Raw genomic sequence first — 16,933 nt, 5'->3', positions numbered from 1 at the left:
TTGTGCCTATATCTCAAGGCTACATAAGCCCTGTGGGGGCTGACCTGGAGGAAGAGGATGAGGGGCAGAGTGGAGCACAGTTTAGGTTGGATGAGATGGCCGGGGTTTCAAGTCATTGGACAGGAGAGAAGGAGCAGGAGCAGCCAGAGGAGCTAGAGGGTTATGAGGAAGGCGAGACAGAGAACCCAGACACACCGTGGCAGTATGCAGTGGAGATGGAGGCAGGTATTCTCTCTGAGTCACTGGCGCAAATGGCACGATGCAAGCTCAGTTGCTTGCGTAGTGACCCCCGAATTGTCAAAATTCGTCAGCGGGATGACTTCTGGCCCTCCACCTTATTGGACCCTCACTACCGTCCCAGAATGGGGGCCTTTTTTACACCCACTGAGAGGGAGGACAAACTGACCTACTGCAGAGAGATCCTACGCAGTCAGTTGGCCGATGCCTATCGGCGACATGGTCCATCCACTCGCAGGTCTGACTCGGGGGGCCCTCTGAGCTCACCTTCCACTGGCATGGCTCCTGGGGAGGGGAGGGGTGGCAGGAGCAGTACCAGCTCCATCAGCAGCAGCCTGAGTCTACAGTCGCTGATGAGTAGCTTTCTTCACCCGCATAGTGAAGCAACTCATCAGCAGCAGGTAGACATGTAGCAGGACCTGAACCAGCAGGTGGTGGCATACCTCGATATGGCCATGCCAACAAATATTGAAGATCCGCTGGACTTCTGGGCAGCCAAACCTGATTTATGGCTGCAACTAGCAGAGTTTGCCCTGGAAAAGCTGTCCTGCCCAGCCAGTATTGTGCCATCAGTGTGGGTGTTTTGTGCGGCCGGGGCCATAGTCACCCCAAGGCGAACTTGTCTGACCACGAAAAATGTGGAGAGACTGACCTGTGTGAAGATGAATCACGGATGGATCAGCAAGGATTTCTAGCCACCAATGCCAGATGCCTCAGCGTAGATTGACCATGCTGCTACACGAAACACTTCACAATTATGGTTATGAAACCCTCATGGGTTATCAATTAGGGTTATGAAACCCTCTTGGGTACTGCGAATGCCTGCTCCTGACTCATCTTGTGTCTCTTTCAGGAACTACTTGCCTCACTGATGCTTCGGGTCTTGGGCCTTAAATTTTTGGATGTTTAGCAGTAGGTAAATACATGCTTAAAGGGGTACTCCCGCGGAAAACTTTTATTTTTTTTTATCAACTGGTGCCAGAAAGTTAAAGACATTTGTAAATGAGAAATCCAAAAAAGAAATGCATTTCCTCTGATGTCATGACCACAGTGCTCTCTGCTGACCTCTGCTGTCCATTTTAGGAACTGTGCAGAGCAGCATATGTTTGCTATGGGGATTTTCTCCTGCTCTGGACAGTTCCTAAAATGGACAGCAGAGGTCAGCAGAGAGCACTGTGGTCATGACATCATAAGAAAATGCATTTCTTTTTTGGATTACAACCCCTAAAAAGTACTGGAAGGATTAAGATTTTTTTTTAATAGAAGTAATTTACAAATCTGTTTAACTTTCTGGCACCATTTGATTAAAAAAAAAAAAGTTTTCCACGGGAGTACCCCTTTAATGCAAATTTCAACATTGATCTTGCAATGTAAAGGGGTTATGAAACCCTCGGGTGTACTGCTGATGCCTGCGCCTGTGTCTTTCAGGAATTACTCGGCTTACTGATGCTTCTGGGCTTGGGCCTTACATTTTTGGATGGTAGCACTACCTAACATGCATCTTCAATAGAGATTTCAAAGTTCACCTTTTAATTTTAGGGGTTGTGAACCCCTCTTGTGTACTCATGCTGCTTCCTGCTCCACTCTGTCAGCGCGTTGGTCCTGTGACAGTGTGCGACTCCGCCTCCACATCCTCCACTGTGTCCTAAGCCCCCACTGCCTGGACAAGTCTAAGTGGCCCTTCAGCATACCATGTGTGCAGGCCACGGCGATGTCACGCTGTTCTTCACATGGTTTGCCTTGGCGAAAAGTCTTGGAAACAATGGCCGGTGAGGGCAATGCAGACGTTGCGCCTACATCTCACGGCCACATGAGCCCTGTGGGGGCTTGTTGGATTTGGTCCTTTGTACCCACACGCTGGGGTCTGGGACACTCAATCTTTGATTTAAATTTCAAATAAAAAATCAGAAATTTCAATGGTCTACTCATGCATCAGCCAACTCCAGGCTGTGTCATTCAGGCAATATATGGTTTACTGATGCTGCTGCTGGTTCTGGGAAATTCTAATTTTATCATAGGTAGCACCCGCTATCCAAAATCTTCTTCAAAAATTTCAAAAATTGTTGTGTTTTTTGGGGGGATTGTGAAGCCCTGGTGTGTACTCATGCATCAGCCAACTCCAGGCTGTGTCATTTAGGCAATATATGGTTTACTGATGCCGCTGCTGGGCCTGGGTCTGTGAAATTCAAATTTTATCATAGGTAGCACCCGCTATCCAAAATCTTCTTCAAATATTTCAAAAATTGTTGTGTTTTTTGGGGGGGATTGTGAAGCCCTGGTGTGTACTCATGCATCAGCCAACACCAGGCTGTGTCATTCAGGCAATATCATAGGCGTGCGCACAGGGTGTGCCGGGTGTGCACAGGCACACCCTAATCACCGCTGCTGCGGCCCGCTGCTGCAGGACTTTTTTTTTTTCTCTCTGGGGGCCCGCACTGTACACTGCATGCTGACTGATTGACTGACTACATACAGTCAGCCAATTAGTCAGAATGCAGCAGCCACACATACCTCCGGGGCTGGCAGCCACTGCCTCTTTAAATCTGCAGTGGCCAGCGGGAGGTCCCCCTCCCCATCGCCCGCCCACTCGCCGGTAAAAAAAAAAAAAAAAAAAAGCACTTTTCACACTGCTGCTGTCCAACTGTATACAGTTCAGAGCAGGCCATGACCTCTGCCCCGACGCAGGCACCGATGACATCAATCATCGGCGCCTGCCCTATGAAGAAGATAGGACACGACCCGGCTGTTGAAGATCGCTGCGTGGGACATGGTGTGTATCTTTTTTTTTTTTTTTTTGTACACGGGGGGGGGGGGGGGGGGGGCTATGTATGGGAACCACACATCATGTTACACCAGTGCGCCTCCAGCTGTTGCAAAACTACACTCCCTGCATGCCCAAAGGCTGTCAGGGCATGCTGGGAGTTGTAGTTTTGCAACAGCTGGAGGCACACTGGTTGGGAAATACTGTCCTAGCCCATTCAGCATACACATCATGTTACACCAGTGTTTCCCAACCAGTGTGCCTTCAGCTGTTGCAAAACTACAAATCCCAGCATGCCCTGACTGCCTTTGGGCATGCTGGGAGTGTAGTTTTGCAACAGCTGGAGGCACACTGGTTGGGAAACACTGTGCTAGCATATTCAGCATACACATTATGTTAAACCAGTGTTTCCCAATCAGTGTGCCTCTATCTGTTGCAAAACTACAACTCCCAGCATGCCCAAAGGCTGTCAGGGCATTCTGGGAGTTGTAGATTTGCAACAGCTGGAGGCACACTGGTTGTGAAACACTGTCCTAGCCTATTCAGCATACACATCATGTTACACCAGTGTTTCCCAACCAGTGTGCCTCCAGCTGTTGCAAAACTACAAATCCCAGCATGCCCTGACAGCCTTTGTGCATGCTGGGAGTGTAGTTTTGCAACAGCTGGAGGCACACTGGTTGGGAAACACTGTGCTAGCATATTCAGCATACACATTATGTTAAACCAGTGTTTCCCAACCAGTGTGCCTCCAGCTGTTGCAAAATTACAAGACCCAGCATGCCCAAAGGCTGTCAGGGCATGCTGGGAGTTGTAGTTTTGCAACAGCTGGAGAGACACTGATTGGGAAACACTGTTCTTGCCAATTCAGTAATTCACAAACAAAGAGCAGTGTTTCCCAACCAGGGTGTCTTCAGCTGTATCAAAACTACAACTCCCAGCATGTCCGGACAGCGTTTGGCTGTCCGGGCATACTGGGAGTTGTAGTTTTGCAACAGCTGGAGACATTCTGGTTGAGAAATACTGTATTACCCATGCTACGTTTTGAGAGATTTATTCCACCACCTGCTGCCTACCTACCTGAGTGTATTCCCACCTACGTATCTACCTGTCTTACTGTCTTCCTACCTAGCTACCTACCGGGCAACCTAGGACACTAACTGGCTACATACCTACCTGGCAACCTAGCTAACTACCTACCTACATGTCTTCATACCTACCTGGCAATCTATCTATCTACCTACCTGGCTATACCTACCAGTTTTTTATACCTGATTGCCTACCTTGCTATCTTTCTACCAAACTACCTGCCAACCTAGCAACCTACCTATTTGGGTACCTGGCTATTTCTCTACCTAACTAACTGGCAACCTAACTGCATACCTACCTGGTTGTCTTCCTTCCTACCTACCTAACTGGTTAGCTACCTACCACACTATGCAGGGAAATGTTTTGCATCAAAGCCCTGTGGTTTCAAGCTACCCCCCTGGGGAGCAATATGAGGGGGGTAATATAGAAAGGTGGAGCATTATGAGCAGCATAATATACAATGGGGACAAAATGAGAGGGGATAATATACAATGGGGGCAATATGAGGGGGATAATATACAATGGGGGCAAAATGAGGGGCATAATGTACAGTGAAGGGCAATGTGAGGGGCATAAAATACTATGGGGGCAATATGAGGGGCATAATACCCTATGGTGGCAATGTTTGGGCCTGCTATTCTATAGGGACAATGTTGGGGCCTTATACTATACAGCTGCACAGAGGGATCTAATACTATATGGGGCTGTGTAATACATATAGGGGGTTTGTATATAGGTGAGGATTTTGCTGTAGCGAGGAGCCTAAAATGTTTGTCTGGCAGATTCGGGGAAGATGAGTTGTGATTGGGAGAAATCTTCACGATGACCCAAGACAGATGGAGAAGAAAGAGAAAAGTGAACGACTCCGATCAGAGAAGACGTTCCTGTGAGTATATAGCTATAATGACTTATATGGTCTGCAGCCCCTGGGTACAGCTGGTATCTATTTCTGTATGGTCACTGTATGGGGGATATTTGTATAGTGGTTTTTATTCAGTAACAATATAGGAGTATTAGTCAGTAGTAATGGTAGTTATTATGGTGTGGCGGAATTATATGTCCCTTGTATTGTGGTGTTATTAGTGATACTGGCCTGCGTATAGGGTATAGGGGCTTTTATTTCCTTACAGTATTCACTACAAAATTAATACAGAGTGGTGATATTATTTTATGTTTCTAAGCCCGGTACTAAGATTAAATCTAGTGTTTGCCGCAGGGAGCAGGGGAGGGGGGGGGGGGTTATCTACAAGCTGTGTAAGGGGCCCCAAAATTTCTGATGCCAGCCCTGTATGTAGGCTACATATAATAGACAGTCACAATCATACATGATGGGAATGTAGTCCTGAGCTGTGAGCCTGGGCATGTGTGGTGTGGTCAGGGCATACTGGGAGTTGCATGCTGGGAGTTGCAGTTACTACTGTAATGCCCAGCATGCCCTGATAGTATCAGGGTATGCTGGGCATTACAGTTAGTATTAACTGCAACTCCCAGCATGCCCTGATACAATCTCGGTCTGCTCTGCAGCTGTCCCAAAATTAGTTTTGGGTCAACGGCAAAACCATAGGCTGCATCAGCCTGATACAGTCTATGGTTTTGCAGCTGACCCAAAACTCCAACTTCCATTATGTTGCACTATACTCCTGAGTCCTGGGGAAGCAATGCATTCATTTTGGGACAGCTGCAGAGCAGACCAAGATTGTATCAGGGCATGCTGGGAGTTGCAGTTACTATCTGAATTGCCCAGCATGCCCTGATACAGCTTATGGTTTTGCAGCTGACCCAAAACTACAACTCCCATTATGTTGCACTATAGTATAGGTTATATGGTGCTACAGGCTGGGGGGAGCTGTAGTTTCGGTTCAGCTGCAGAGATATAGGCTGGAATCTGGATCAAGAAATTTCCTTGATCCAGATTCCAGCCTATATCTCTGCAGCTGAACCGAAACTACAGCTCCCCCCAGCATGTAGCACCATATAACCTATACTATAGTATAGTGCAACATAATTGGAGTTGTAGTTTTGGTCACCATATATTGTATCAGGGCATGTTGGGAATTGTAGTTGGTAACTGCAAATCCCAGCATTGCATTCCTTGAAGGAATGCAATGCTGGGAGGTGCAGTTACCAACTACAATTCCCAGCATGCCCTGATACAATCTATGATGACCAAAACTACAACTCCACACATCTTACACTATATAGGAGTACAATTTAGATTATGGTGCAACATGCTGGGAGTCCTAGTTTTGGGTCAGCTGCAGACCCAAAATTACAACGTGCATGCTGCTCCAAGCTTGCTGGGTGCCGCATCACTTTTTCAACCAATCTGGTGCAAAAAAAAATTCTATTTGGAATATTCCCCCCTCTGTGCCACCATCTTATAGTAAAAGTGTTCTTCTGTTTGCTAAGTAAAGAAAAACATGAGTTTTACCATTCAACTCACAATTTTTTTCAAATCCACATCAAATGCATCCCTATAAACACCAGCAAACATATACACAAGTGGGAGGTCTAGTCAGGGCTGGTGCATGGATTTTTGACACTCTAGGCAAAACCTAATTTTGACAACCCTTTGGCTCCGCCCATTGAACCCCTTGGCAAATATAAGATCAGGGGTAGAATTAGTCCTGTAAGCCTCATGGTAAATTCTAGACTTGCCCTCCTCCCTACAATTATAACTATACTGCACCTAATGTGGGGGAACTATATTGCACCTAATGTGGGGGAACTATACTGCTCCTAATGTGGGGGAACTATATTGCACCTAGTGTGGGGGAACTGTACTGCACCTAATGTGGGGAACTATACTGCCAAACTAATGTGGGGGAACTATACTGCCAACCTAATGTGGGGGAACTGTACTACTAACCTAATGTGGGGGAACTATACTGCCAACCTAATGTGGGGGAACTGTACTACTAACCTAATGTGGGGGAACTATACTGCCAACCTAATGTGGGGGAAATATATTTTCATCCTAATGTGGGAGATTTATACTGCCAACCTAATGTGGGGGAACTATGCTGCCAACCTAATGTGGGGGAACTATGCTGCCAACCTAATGTGAATACAAAAATATAAAATTGTACTATTCTGATTCCCATAGCACTTTGATTTTTCTGTATATGGGGATGTATGAGGGTCATTTTTAGCGCTGTGATTTGTAATTTTTATCGGTACCATTTTTTTTTCTTTTTAGATATTTTTTATGGTATTTGAAGTGACCAAAAATGTGCTAATCTGATTAGTGCACTATTACAACTTTTGGGACCCCACTTCTGATTTTGCCCAGGGCCATGCTAAGCCTAAAACTGGCCCTCGATCCAATCCTCCTACACTATGCAAGCAAGAGTGTGTGTGTGTATATATGTGTATATATATGTATACATAAACACATGCACGCGTGCGCGGAGTGAGTTTGTGCTTTAGGGTGCACACCCTAATGCAATAGGCTGCGCACGCCTATGGGCAATATATGGTTTACTGATGTCGCTGCTGGGCCTGGGTCTGGGAAATTCAAATGTTATCAAAGGTAGCACCCGCTATCCAAAATCTTCTTCAAAAATGTCAAAAAATTTTGTGTTTTTTGGGGGGGATTGTGAAGCCCTGGTGTGTACTCATGCATCAGCCAACTCCAGGCTGTGTCATTCAGACAATATATGGTTTACTGATGATGCTGCTGGGCCTGGGTCTGGGAATTTCAAATTTTATCATAGGTAGCATCCGCTATCCAAAATCTTCTTCAAAAATTTCCAAATTTGTTGTGTTTTTTTGGTGGGATTGTGAAGCCCTGGTGTGTACTCATGCATCAGCCAACTCCAGGGTGTGTCATTCATGCAATATATGGTTTACTGATTCCGCTGCTGGGCCTGGGTCTGGGAAATTCAAATTTTAGCATAGATAGCACCCGCTATCCAAAATCTTCTTCAAAAATGTCAAAAATTGTTGTGTTTTTTGGGGGGGACTGTGAAGCCCTGGTGTGTACTCATGCATCAACCAACTCCAGGCTGTGTCCTTCAGGCAATATATGGTTTACTGATGACGCTGCTGGGCCTGGGAAATTCAAATTTTATCATAGGTAGCACCCGCTATCCAAAATCTTCCGTTTAAATTTCTAAATTCATCTTTTAATCTTAGGGATTGTGAAAGCCTAGTGCCTACTCATGCTGCCAACACCTCCACGCTGTGTCATTCAGCCACTATATGGTCTCCTCATGCTGCCAACACCTCCACGCTGTGCCATTCAGCCACCATATGGTCTCCTCATGCTGCCAACACCTCCACGCTGTGTCATTCAGCCACTATATGTTCTCCTCACACTGATGCCATCACCAGGCTTTGTCATTGTGCTGCTGTGCGGCAATGATTCTAAAAGCGATGCCGGTAATCTGCATGTTATTCTGAATAACAGTATTATTTCACTACCCCAGCACACTCCATATGCATTTTAGAACACAGCAAAGTGTTCTATACCCCTATTGAGGCTATCTGTAGGCTAGAAATACCCTTTTTTAATATAGATTTGCCGCAAAAAAATCGTATCGAAACAAACTTTTCCGGAAAATTCTGCGAATCAGCCGAATCAAATTTTTGAAAAATTCGCTCATCTCTAATAAAGATAATGGGGGTGATTTATCAAAACCTGTGCAGAGGAAAAATTACCTAGTTGCCCCTAGCAACCAATCAAATTGCGTCTTTTAATTTTTATAAGGCCTCTGAAAAATAAAAGAAGTGAGCTGATTAGTTGCTATAGACAACTGGTTAACTTTTCCTCTGCACAGGTTTTGATAAATCTTCCCCTATTTCTAGTCTACAGATACATCTACAGATACTAATTTATTTGTGCGTACCCTCAAAGCCACTAAATCACGAAAGGGAGTAGTGATGGGACCACTAGGGATTACCTACATTTAATGTTTAAATGCCATGACTGCTATATGTTGAGTTGTAAATAGATAGATATATGAATCCATTCGCCAAAATTAAAGGAGTTATCCAGCAAGAAGGGGGGGGGGGGGGGGTTATCCCACTTCACAGTTAATAAAATAACAAACCTTTACTTACTGCCGGTCTTCCCGCTGTGTCTCTGGTGTCCCGCTCTGGTCCCTAGCGGCTATCCTCTTCCATTCAGAAATCTTGATGCCAATTATTGGCCGCAGTGATGTTTCGTCTTAGCCAGCGATTGGCTGAGGGGTCATGTAAAACTCTGGGCCCTGGCATTACTCCAGGCCTAGACGTCATGATTTTTCAGAGGAAAAAGAGCACAGCGAGCGACAGAAGCCGGACCCTGTAGTCATCGCCAGAACAATGGAAGTAAGTAAAGGTTTAGTTTTTTATATGCTGTTAAGTGGCAAAAGTTACAGACACTATATTATGTAGAATAGTAAAAAAAAAAAAAAATAATAATAATAATCCTGTAATACCCCTTTAATGTCCATGCCAGATTTTCAAAATCGTGTGTTAGGGAGTAATTCTAAAATGTGTTTGCATGCATGTAATTTTAAGATCCTGCTTTCCGTCATATATTATACATTAGTTAAATGAAACATGTCACTTTAGTTATGCTGCCCTTGTTGAGCCCACTCAATACTTAGTGGCTTCTGGCTGCTTTGAGGGCCATCACTAATAACTGGCATGGAAAAAACTTCAGTGCCAGCTGTTTTAGCTGTTTAGATGTTGCTGTCATTGTTCAGGGAGAGGCCCCCTCCTCTGGATGCTCTTCCTGCTGCTGCCACCAATGCTGCAGTTTCTAGTCTGCCCCCTAGACTGCACCTGAGTCTACTTAGCTATGTTACTCCACTAACTAAGCTTTACTATGCTATCTTCACCTACAGTGTCAGCTTGCCTCACCTGCCTGTATCCCTTGGAACCAGGGCATTCTGGCCTGCCAGCCGCTACCTAAGCGTAATCACTCTTGCAGGAAGCGACCTGGTATCTCCCTTGCACCAAAAGACCTGTGTGGGTTGTTACACTCCACAACAAAGAGAAGTGTATGCAAGCTAACACCTGATATCATTACTGAACACTGGTACCAAACTCAATGTGATGTTGCATGCTGATTGTCTTGCTGACCTCCTGGGCCCTCTAATTCCAAGAAGGCATTTAACTGGGTAGATTGGAGCTTCCTGGTTCAGATTGGATTTGGTCCAGTTATGCATTGTAGGATCATAGGACTATATAAAGGCACCTCAGATGCAGATTTGTGTCAATGGTTTCCTTTTATACTCCCATAACACCCTGTTGCACACCCCTGATTTATAGTGATTACAGAAATAATAAGTCAAAGAGTATAACTATGAACAATCATACTCCCTGCAGAATCGGTAAGTCCCCTTTATGCACAATACTCTTTTTTTCCCCCCCGTGATATACACTCCCTTAAATACTTGGAGATACATATAACATTCATCTATCCCAAACTTATTTTTTTAACTGTTTCCCTCTTCTAACCACAATCAATTCTTAGCTTTCTCTCTGGAACAAGGATGATTTCTCATTGGTTGGAAAGAAATAACATTTTTAAAATTAATGTTGTTCCCCACCTCCTCTACCTAGTTGCAAAATATCCCTGTTTACTTCTGAAACTATTTATTTTTGCTTGCATGGATAAGATGTTTTGACAATTTGGGCTTGTTCAGCCCCCTAATGTAGCTGAGTCTGTACTGAAATCAGACGTAAACCATCAGATGGACTGGGGATGTCTGATTGTCTTTTCTACTATCTTGCGCATTCACTATTGCAGTATTTTGTGCATTTGTTCACTATTGCAGTATTATCTTTATTACTATCACTTTTCCAGCTCTATTGGCATCTCTTATTTGTCCTGCACCGTCCGCGCATCTGCGCATGCACGTTCGGCGTACCTCTGTGATCCTTGTAACGCTGACTGCACTTATGCGCATGCGCGCTTGGCGATTCAAAACATAAAGCTTAATTGCGATCCCTGCTGCGCACGTGCATAACTCGCGCTATTGCGTGATGAAATTGGTGGATGCATCGCCTCATTGCGTGTGCGCAGTTGGATCTAAGATGGCGGCCTCCATCGCACTATGTGTGTGCGATAAGGTAAATCATTAGAATCACCTTTATTGTTCTTCTTCTTGTATTTTGATTGGCCAAATGTTTATATATAAGGACCCAAAACCAGTGCTTAGATCACTCCCTGAGGAAGCCTTCAGGCGAAACGGCGTTGGGGTCTGACGTGCTGCATAGGGGTATGTGCTAGGTGACTATGACTCTGATCTGCCATTGTGCTGTGGCAACTTATTATTCTGCTTACTAACAAACTCTTTTTGATGTGGTGGGACTTGCCCTATCCACATCCATAGGTGATTTTCTTTGCCCGGCTTATTGATAGATCATATATCTGCAGGCTTTTCCCCTATCCTGCTTTCTTTATTGTGTCACTTTATGTTATATGCAAAACATTCGGCCACGGCCATACTACATATATGTTTAGATATTGAAGTGTATACATTGCCTATATCTATTGCATGCTGCACTTTGGCAGCCTTATAGATTGCATAAGTCACTTGTATATATTTTCTGCAATTTGTTTACACATTCTCACTTACCTACATGTGTAGCAATCAATATTTGTCTGTTTTGATGCTATCCCTTTTAAATGTTTTTAATTATGTGTATACAATAAAGGATAAATCTATTTGGAATAATTCTTGTCCTGGTGTGTTTATTGGTATTTACTATCTTGCGCATGTTTTGGCTAGGTTACTAGAGCTTTTTCATGGCAGAGATTTTAAATGCAAAGCGGAAATCAAAGTGGCTATCTCCACCAAGGACCCCTTTAAAAGCCTTGCTCCCCACCATGAAAGCGTATATGGTGAAGTCTTCCTTTTTCACTCCCGATGGTCCTCTTACACGTCCCATTGGGAATTCTGTGTTCTAGTTGAGTTTGCCACTTTCTTCTTTTCTAGGTTATCCTTACTATCCCTTGCGTACGTTTCCCATTTTCCTCTCTCTTTACTAGTGTTGAGCGGCATAGGCTATATTCGAATTCCCGATATTTCGTGAACATATAGACGAATATTCGTCATATATTTGCTAAATTTGCATATTCGTAATATCCGCGTTTATTTTCGCATATGCGAAAAATCGCATATGAGAACATTAGCATATGAGAAAATTAGCATATGCAAAAATTAGCATATGCGAAAATTCGTACGCCAGTCTCACACAGTAGTATTAGAGCCTTCTTTACACTACACAAGCTGGAAGCAGAGAGGGATGATCACTGTGATGTGTACTGTGAAAAAAAACAACAAAAAAACCGAATATTCGTAATTGCGAATATATAGTGCTATATTCGCGAATATTCGAGAATTCGCGCATAAAATTTGCATTGCGAATATTCGCGAGCAACTCTTTACCCACCTGATATTAGGAGTATATGCAGCTTAAGAATTTTATGAAGCTGTTAAACTCTCTTTTATGTATTCATCATTCTCCATCATTGAGAATCATAGCACATAAACAGAAAGAGAGTGGTCAAACAAGCCAGGTCCAAATCAATATAGCAGCAAAGGCACCAAATTAGTACTGTTACAAGCTGACGTCAGAATGCACAGGATAAAACAAGCAAGGCGTATACAAGAGCTAGTGCAGAACAACACGAGTCAGGACTAAAAAGACTTTATATTCACCTTAGAAGGGTGTGAGACCGGATGAGATTGGCTCTATGTCCAAGCCCCCCCTGATAGTCCTAGGCATTGTTTAAGCAATAATACTTCAGCCAAACACCAGAGAACATAACCCTTCTGTGAGAAGCAGGTCGAGTCATTAAAAGAACAGTAGCCTAGGCTTCCTTCATAAATATTGTGATTTCATTAACAACAATGACTATGATTTATGTTTTACGATGTACCGTATTTATCGGGGTATACCACGCACCGGCCTATAACACGCACCCTCATTTTACCAAGGATATTTGGGTAAAAAAAGTTTTTTACTCAAATATCCATGATAAAATGAGGGTGCGTTTGTGCGCGTGTATACCCCTATATACCCCCAGGAAAGGCAGGGGGAGAGAGGCCGTCGCTGCCCGCTTCTCTTCCCCTGCCTTTCCTGGGGTCTAGAGCGCTGCTGTCGGCCCTTTTCACCCCCTGGTTATCGGCGCCGCTGCCCGTTCTGTCCCCCTGACTATCGGTGCCGGCGCCGATAGCCAGGGGGAGAGAAGGGGCAGCGGCACCCATTGCCGGCGCCGCTGCCCCGTTGCCTCCCCCCATCCCCAGTGGCATAATTACCTGAGTCGGGTCCGCACTGCTCCGCTGCTCCAGGCCTCCGTCGTGCGTCCCCAGCGTCGTTGCTATGCATGGCGCGGCGCTCAGACGTCATCCGCCGCGCCGTTCAGCGCATAGCAACGACGGATGCCTGGAGCAGCGGAGCAGCGCGGACCCGACTCAGGTAATTATGCCACCGGGGATGGGGGGAGGCAACGGGGCAGCGGCGCCGGCAATGGGTGCCGCTGCCCCTTCTCTCCGCCTGGCTGTTGGCGCCGCTTCTCTCCCCCTGGCTATCGGCGCCGGCACCGATAGTCAGGGGGACAGAACGGGCAGCGGCGCCGATAACCAGGGGGTGAAAAGGGCCGACAGCAGCGCTCTAGACCCCAGGAAAGGCAGGGGGAGAGAAGCGGGCAGCGACGGCCTCTCTCCCCCTGCCTTTCCTGGGGGTGTATCGGCGTATAACACGCACACAGACTTTAGGCAAAAAATTTTAGCCTAAAAAGTGCGTGTTATACGCCGATAAATATGGTATGTCTTTTCTCATTGCATAAACTTTCTTGATCCCATGGTACTGAAAGATCACTCGAGCAGGGGTGTAGCAATAGGGGGTGAAGAGGTTGCAGATGCATCGGGTCCTGGTGCCTAAAGCACATCTACCTTCTCATGTCACGGAAGAAGGCAGGCCAAGTAGTGAATATTGATGTTATCTAATAGATAGCAGAGCTAATTGTTTTTTTTTTTTTTTTTTAAGCAGCAGGTGGCTCCCTTGCATTTTTTGCTTCTGTGTACTTGCGCAAGTTGTATTTATTGTATGTCTGTCCTTGTATTTGTGACCCAGTCTGAATTTCTCTAATGATGTAGTGATCTTTAATGTTATTATTTTGTTTTCCTATAATTTGCTTTTTAATTGTATTACTCATTATTTTCTTGTAGTGTATCAGTACCTACTGTAAGTGCTAAAATCCAAAGGTTGTTGAGCTAGATGATAAATATGTTTTCCCTATGTTTATATCACAAAACAAGCAAAGAAAAGCATTGATAAGTGGGTTGACTTAAGACAGGGGCCTTCCTGTCTCCTGAAGTACTGTGTATAGTTAGTGCACTACAAATCTCAGCCAGCACTGAATAAGCCCATAAAAGCTTTCACATTACAAGCAGAGCAAAGCATTGATTAGTTGCCTGATCTCAGTGATCTCCTGTCACCTGTCACAATACAAGCACTACAAATTCCAGCCAGCAGTGAACAAGCTCATAAAAGCTATCACATTGCAATACCTAGCATGCTGAGCAAACACAGGCAGGAATACTTTTTGCAGCCTTATTTTAGGATTAAAAAGCATACAAAATCTACTAGTACATTGTGTTTTTAAACCAACTGTTAGTTAAATAATTTGATTTAAAAAAAAAAGTTACCATGGGTTACCACATATTACCGTAACATGGATGTTTACTTAATACCACTTTAAAACTACTTGAATACATTCCTAGGTGACCCTAGTAGTGGTAGGGTCTTTAGAACTCTTAGGCAGTGTTATACATGATTTTAGGCTTATTTCATTGCCAGTTCCCGCAGGAGCTGTTCACTGTTTATCCAAAAGTAGGGCAAGCTCACCAAACAGAATTTTTGAAAAGTTCACTCAACTCTCAACAGGTAACCCCTTCCTGCAAATGGACGTATATTTATGTCCACTGCGGGCTCCCACTTTATGACGCTCAGCAGGTGAGCCCGCATCATACCAGAACCCACGGCTAATGCCGGACATCACCCATCAGGCTGATTGGATGACGAGACGGCGTGCACGGTGACGTGATGACGATGAAGCAAAGCGACAGCCATGCAGGGGATCCTGAAGAGGACGGTCCGGAGCATCGGGGTCAGGTGAGTGACACTCACCGCAGCACATGGGGCACCTTAAACGACTATCCAGCAGCAGCTGAAGCAGTCTGCGCTGCCGGATTGCCGTTTATGCGATGGCCCCGACATACAATAGCATCATATGTTGATGCTGCCTTCAACATGCGATAGCCTCTGAGAAGCCATCGTATGTTGAAATGATCGTATGACAGGGCCATCGTATGTTGGGGGGTCACTGTATATGGAAAAATAAAAAAGGGATAGGGGTCAGAAATGGACAATTTTAAACAAACTAATTTTGGTGCATGTAGTTATAATTTTTTTTAAAATAAAATAAAACCTATTTGAATTAGGTATCATTGTAAACGTATGGACCTACTAAAGAAAGACAAGGTGTAATTTGTACTGAAAAGTGCACTGCGTAGAGTCGGAAGCCCCCAAAATTTTCAAAATTGCATTTTTTTTTATTTTGCCCCACAAATATTTTTTTCTGGTTTCACCGTAGATTTTGTGGTGAAAGGGTTAACAAAAAACAAGCCCTCATATGAGTCTGTAGGTGGAAAATTGAAAGTGTTATGATTTTTAGAAGGTGAGGAGGAAAAAACAAGAGTGAAAAAATTGAAAATGTCCCGGGAGGGAAGGGGTTAAAGAGGTACTCCTGTGGGAAAAAAATCCCAAAAAGAAATGCATTTCCTCTGATGTCATGACCACAGTGCTCTCTGCTGACCTCTGCTGTCCATTTTAGGAACTGTCCAGAGCAGGAGAATATCCCCATAGCAAACATATGCTGCTCTGGACAGTTCCTAAAATGGACAGCAGAGGTCAGCAGAGAGCACTGTGGTCATGACATCAGAGGAAATGCATTTCTTTTTTTGATTTCTCTTAAGTATACAGCCCCTAAAAATTACTGGAAGGATTAAGATTTTTTAATAGAAGTGATTTACAAATCTGTTTAACTTTCTGGCACCAGTTGATTTAAAAAAATAAAGTTTTCCACTGGAGTACCCCTTTAACCCCTTAACGACGCAAGACGTAAATGTACGTCCTGGTGATGTGGTAATTAACGCACAAGGACGTACATTTACATCATGAGCATAACCGCGGGCATCGGAGCAATGCCGGCACCATACGCGGCAGGTCCCGGCTGTGGATTGCAGCCAGGGACCCGCCAGTAATGGCGGACACCCGCGATCCCGCGGATGTCCGCCATTAACCCCTCATATGCCATGATCAATACAGATCACGGCATCTGCATCATCGCGGTCACTTAACAGGATGATCGGATCGCCCGCAGCGCTGCCGCGGCGATCCGATCATCCTGCACGGCAGACGGAGGTCCCCTCACCAGGCTCCGCTGCCTTCCGGGAGTCGTCTGCTCTGATCTGCCTTCCCACAGACCAGAGCAGAAGATGACCGATAACCCTGATCAGTGCTATGTCCTATACATAGCACTGAACAGGATTAGCAATCGAGTGATTGCTATAAATAGAGTGTAAAAATAAAACTAAAAAAATAAAGTAAAAAAAAATTGAAAAACCCCCTCCCCCAATAAAAACGTAAATTGTCCCATTTTCCCTATTTTACCCCAAAAAAGTGTAAATTTATTTTTCTATATACATTTGATATCGCAGTGTACGTAAATATCCGAACTATTAAAATAAAAAGTAAACATTGTATTCCAAAAAAAACTAATAAAAAATGTAATAAAAGTTTTGTATAAGCAAATATGGTATTAATAAAAAGTAAAGATCA

Source organism: Hyla sarda, chromosome 2, assembly GCF_029499605.1.
Source record: "Hyla sarda isolate aHylSar1 chromosome 2, aHylSar1.hap1, whole genome shotgun sequence".
NCBI lineage: Eukaryota > Metazoa > Chordata > Amphibia > Anura > Hylidae > Hyla > Hyla sarda.
This window is presented reverse-complemented; position numbering follows the sequence as displayed.